General features: G+C 34.1%; 1 non-coding gene across 1 annotated transcript; it reads right to left on the bottom strand.

Moving 5' to 3' along the window:
- Window positions 1-318: 318 nt before the first annotated feature.
- Window positions 319-425, bottom strand: LOC128286045 (small nucleolar RNA R71). Its single transcript, XR_008276592.1, has one exon. It is a non-coding gene; the product is annotated as a small nucleolar RNA R71 (small nucleolar RNA).
- Between the last annotated feature and the right edge of the window lie 5147 nt (window positions 426-5572).

Raw genomic sequence — 5572 nt, 5'->3', positions numbered from 1 at the left:
AGTATTGTTAGACCTGCCATTGCTGCAAATAATTTTGAACTGAAACCTAACACTATACAAATGATTCAACAGTTTGTTCAGTTTGATGGTTTGTAGGATGAAGACCCAAATACTCATTTGACTAATTTCTTAGAGTTCTGTGATACTTTCAAGATAAATGGCGTTTCTGATGACGCCATTCGCCCACGATTATTCCCCTTCTCATTGAGAAATAAGGCTAAGCAGTCGTTGAACTCCCTACCACAAGGTTCCATCACTACTTGGGATAAAATGACCGAGAAGTTTTTATTGAAATATTTCCCACCAGCTAAGACAGCTAAGTTGAGGAACGATATCTCCTCCTTCGTGCAAATGGATTTAGAGACTTTATATGATGCATGGGAGAGGTATAAGGACTTATTGAGAATGTGCCCTCACCATGGGTTACCTCTATGGTTACAAGTTCAGACTTTTCATAATGGTTTGAACCCCTCAACTAGGTAGATGATCGATACAGCCGCTGGTGATACCATAAATAATAAAACACCTGAGGAGGCTTATGAGTTCATAGAGGAGATGTCACTGAATAACTATCAGTGACAAGTCATGAAGACAAAGCCTAATAAAGTAGCCGGTGTTTTCAACCTCGACGCGGTCACCATGTTATCAAACCAGGTAGAGCTCTTAAATAAAAGGATTGATGGGTTATGTGTTTCTATGCAGGTACATCTGGTAATGCAGTATGATGCAAATGGAGGAGGAATGAACTATATAGAATATCCATCCTACAACCTTAGCACAGAGAACGAACAGATCAACTATATGGGTAATAATTCTAGACCTCAGAATAATCCATATAAAAACACTTATAATGCAGGTTGGAGGAACCATCCCAATTTCTGTGGGATGGTCAAGGACATAAAAAACCGCAACCCTCTCCAAGTTTCCAACAACCACCTTACCAGCATGAAAATAAGCTGAACCTTGAGGAGTTGCTAATGAAATTCATCTCAGTGTCAGAAACTTACTTCCAAAACATTGAAACCGCACTAAAAAAATTAGAAAGCGTTGATTCAAGGGCTCGAAAATCAAATTGGTCATCTTGCCAAGATAATTTTAGAACAACCACAAGGTAGCTTGCTGAGTAATACCGAAACTAACCCAAGGGAGCAACTTCATGCGATTACTGTTCGAGATAAAGAAAGGTTAGTTGAAGATGAACCAAAACTGAGACAAGAAGATGTGGTAGGTAAAGGTAAGGTTGAGGTACGCCACGAGCAAAAACTGGTCATTAAGGAATATAAACCTCATGTGTTGTAACACCCCTAACTCGTATCCATTACCGGAATAAGGTTACGAGACATTATCGAATTTATACACTAACGTTTATACAAAACCGAGTTATAAATATGCATTTCAAATCAATTCTTTTCCAATGTTCAACTTAAAGTCCCTAATATGGGCCTACGGGGCCCAATATAAGTTTTCGAAGTGGTTCAGGACTAAATTGGCAACTTTAGAAATTTTTCCTTGAAGATAAGGGCACACTCCCGTGTGGCCTGAGACATGGCCGTGTGGCCAGCCCGTGGGGATCCCATGGTCGTGTGGCCATCCTGTGTGGAATTTTAACTTGCAATTTCTTAAGTATCAAAAGGGTACACGGCCTGGGCACACACCCATGTGGCTAGGCCGTTGTGGTACATTGATTTTTCACCATTTTTAAGCCATTTTTACAAGATTTTGACGCACGACCGTGCTTGAAACCCGTGTCCTTCACACGACCAAGACACACAGCTGTGTCTTTGGCTCGTGTACTATCCTGACTTCATATTTAAGGACGCAGGGGACATACGGTCATATCACACGCCCGTGGGCTTACCGTGTGTCACACACGGCCTAGACAGACGCTCGTGTGTCTATCCGTATGGACGAAAATAGGCCGTTTTAGACCACTTTTCTCACCCTTTCACCCATTTCCTGCACTTAAACACAATTTTACACTAATAGAATCCAACCAATCAATCATTTCAAGCCAAAACATGTATATTTCATTCTCAAACACAAAACATCACATTCAACTTACTTTGCATACTAAATCGTTCCTACAATTTTATTATCAAATCAACCCCTATGCATGCCATATAAATCAAAAAGTTGTTTATCAAAATCTACCGGATTAAATCTGGATAGTGTGATCCTTGATGTAGATCCGATCTTCTGTTTGTAAATAAATCAATCTACAAAACAAATAACATACACAAGTAAGCTTATAAAAGCTTAGTAAGCTCATAGGCATAAAATATAAATCTTACCAAACATGGTACACAAACATATATCTTTTAAGTTAACTAATTCATCCTATAAATCACAAATTCATTAATAAGCTCATTTGAATAATTTCCATGTTGCTATTCACAAATTTAACTCATTTGGGCCCATTTCTCATTCACTTCTATTGTCAAATTAGAGAACAATAATGGAATTGAGTGCTTCACAATCACATTGCCATGGTAAAACCATGAACTTGACAATAATGGAATTGAGTGCTTCACAATCACATTGCCATGGTAAAACCATGGACTTGCACATAGTCACATATCACACACCGAAGCCATAGCCCGACCATGGTCTTACACGGATCACATATAATACCGATGCCATATCCCAGATATGGTCTTATACGGAATCACATTATCACATCACATCGACGCCATAGCCCAGCTATGGTCTTATATAGGAACACGTATCACATTGCACCGATGCCATAGCCCAGCTATAGTCTTATACGGGCGCACATATCACATCTTTTCCGTCAATTCATCATGGTTATAAAATGAAAGCACTCAAAACCATTGTTCCAACTAATTTGTACTTTTAGTTAAACATTATTTAGTAATTAATACTATTGTAGGCCAATTTTGGCCTATTTACATTAAACCCCAAGACCCAAATATCTAACCTAAACCCGAATGGCCCACTACAACCCATTCCAACCTAATACCCATCTAAATTAACCCACATAAAACCCAAATACCCACAACCCATTACAAACCAAACCCAATACAGCAAGCCCAATACCATTAACCCCAACTACCCGAAACCCTAGCCCCATTTTTGGCTCCCACTTGCCTCTGTCATCTGACCAGCGCTGCAACACCATCCCCTGGAGCCACACCCTGAGGTCACCTCCACCTACCTTATGCACTGCAAAGCAAGAAAGAGAAAGGACAGAAACTAATAGAAAATAATAATACAATGGCTATAAAAGCCGATTGAAAAACTTTTGTAAAGGGCTCAGCAGTTCAAAAGCAGAAAATACAAACACATTCGGCAATCTTAATCAGATTTCAACAACCAATATACAAAAGCAAATAACACCAAAAGACTTCGATATATATACCAAAGTCGCAGCAAGATATATAAAAAAATGGATCAAGGTCTACTTATTTTGCTTTTCATTTTTTCGAATCTGTGTGTATATATAATCTTTATTCCATACATAAACCATACATATATATATTAAATAAAAATATAAAAAAAGGGAGAAAAATTACCTTTTTTTGAAACTCCAGCCACCGTGCACAGTGGTCGGCGACGGCAGCGCATGGCGGTCCGGTGACCGACCGGTGACAGGCCCTTGGCCGGAAATCGCTCAGCTCTCCCTCTCTCCCTCTTTTTTTTTTCCTGATTTGGGCTTCAAATGAATTTTTTTTCTGAATTTTAGGGTATTTATACTGATTGAAAACGGCACCGTTTTGGCCTTAAAACCCAGGGCACAAAACGACGTCGTTTTGCCCTGGGTCGGGTCGGGTCGACCCGACCCTACCCACTCAGGATCCGCGAGTTTTTGCTCTTAGGGGTTAATTGCGCGCGTGATCCTTCCGCTTTTTCGATACCTTGCAATCAGGTTATCATTTTTTTTAAATTGGCCTTGTAATTTATTGTGTTTTGCGATTTGGTCCCCCCTTCAACGACGTCGTTTTAAGTATTCGGGTAAATTGCTTATTTGACCCTCTATAGTTGCGCGCTTATTCAACTGGATCCTTTTAGTTTTCTTTTATTTTAAATTCGCCAAAAATTTTGATTTTAATTCACTTTTCGTCCTTTTTCATTTTATTTATTTTCTTTTAATATTGTTATTATCATTCCTAATGTTATTAATACTATTATTTCTATTATTATTATTATTGTTATTATTAATATTCGATTATTAACATGTAATTATTTTAATGTATTATTAGTACTAGTTATTACTATTTCTAGTATTATTATTATATATAATATTGGTATATGTTTCATTATATATGTATGTATATATATATAGTATTATCTTAATTACGTTATTTTGACACTACTATTGTATTATATTTACTTTTTATATTGCATCATCATTTTTAATATTACTAGTATATATGATATTAGTGTATGTTTTATACATAGTATTACTTTCTAATTACTTTATTTTAATATTTTTGTATTATGTCTATGTATGTATAGCATTACTAATTTTCTCTTATTATTTTCCCTGTACATATTACATTTACATGTTCTTATTATTACTATATCTATTATTTATTAGTATTTTACTATTACTATTGTTAGTGTTTTTTTAGAGAAAAAATCAATACTTAGATGTATATATTATGTTTTTTTAATACTATATTTTTAAATGCCATATATATTGTGTATATTCTTAAATATTATATATTGTATGTATTTTCTTAATAATTATATTATATGTATATATAGTACGTCCGTATTTTATTACTATTACGTAAATTTTAAATATATATATATATGTGTGTGTGTGTATATTTGTGTAATATTAATAGTTGTTTTTAAATATTGCTATTATTTCTAATAAGCATATACTATGTAAATATTTTAATATTATAATATATATACATGTTTTTATATATATATTACGTATGTATCTTTCTAATATTGTATCTTTATACACGTCATGTATATATTTTTATATTATTAGTTATATACACTTTTATACTATTTCATGTATTTTTTATATATATTATCCTTATCATTATTATTAATATTAGTATATGTTCTATTATATATGTATATATATTTATATGTAAAGTTATCAACGGTTATTTTAATATTATCATCTTATGTATATATTTTAATATTATGTATATACATTCATTGTTTCCATTTCATATTTAATTCTAGTATTACATATATCTTTATTGTTTGTAATATTATTGTCACACTTATATTTGCTTCAATATACTTCTAGATCATCTTTTATTTATTTTTATTTGTTAATTTGCTTTGCATTATTTCGAAAATCTTATTCTTGTTTTTTAATAAGTAAGGCAATGTATCAATTTAACATTAAGGCATAGATTTCATCGCTATGTTGGATGAAATTTGTCGGCTCGTGTTAAAGACGGAACACCCTTCTAAAAAACCAAAAAACTAAAATTTCTCGTCTTTTCAATCGGATCACGATTAAATCTTATATTGAACCCGTATTTTTGAAAATCAAGACAACATGTGTTTTACAAGATACCGATTTTGGGCGTCACGAGGGTGCTAATATCTTCCTCGTGCGTAACTGACTCCCAAACCC

The sequence above is a fragment of the Gossypium arboreum genome, chromosome 12 (genome assembly GCF_025698485.1).
Source record: "Gossypium arboreum isolate Shixiya-1 chromosome 12, ASM2569848v2, whole genome shotgun sequence".
Taxonomy (NCBI): Eukaryota; Viridiplantae; Streptophyta; class Magnoliopsida; order Malvales; family Malvaceae; genus Gossypium; species Gossypium arboreum.
Note: the sequence above shows the minus strand (reverse complement) of the source record. Positions and strands in the feature narration are given on the sequence as shown.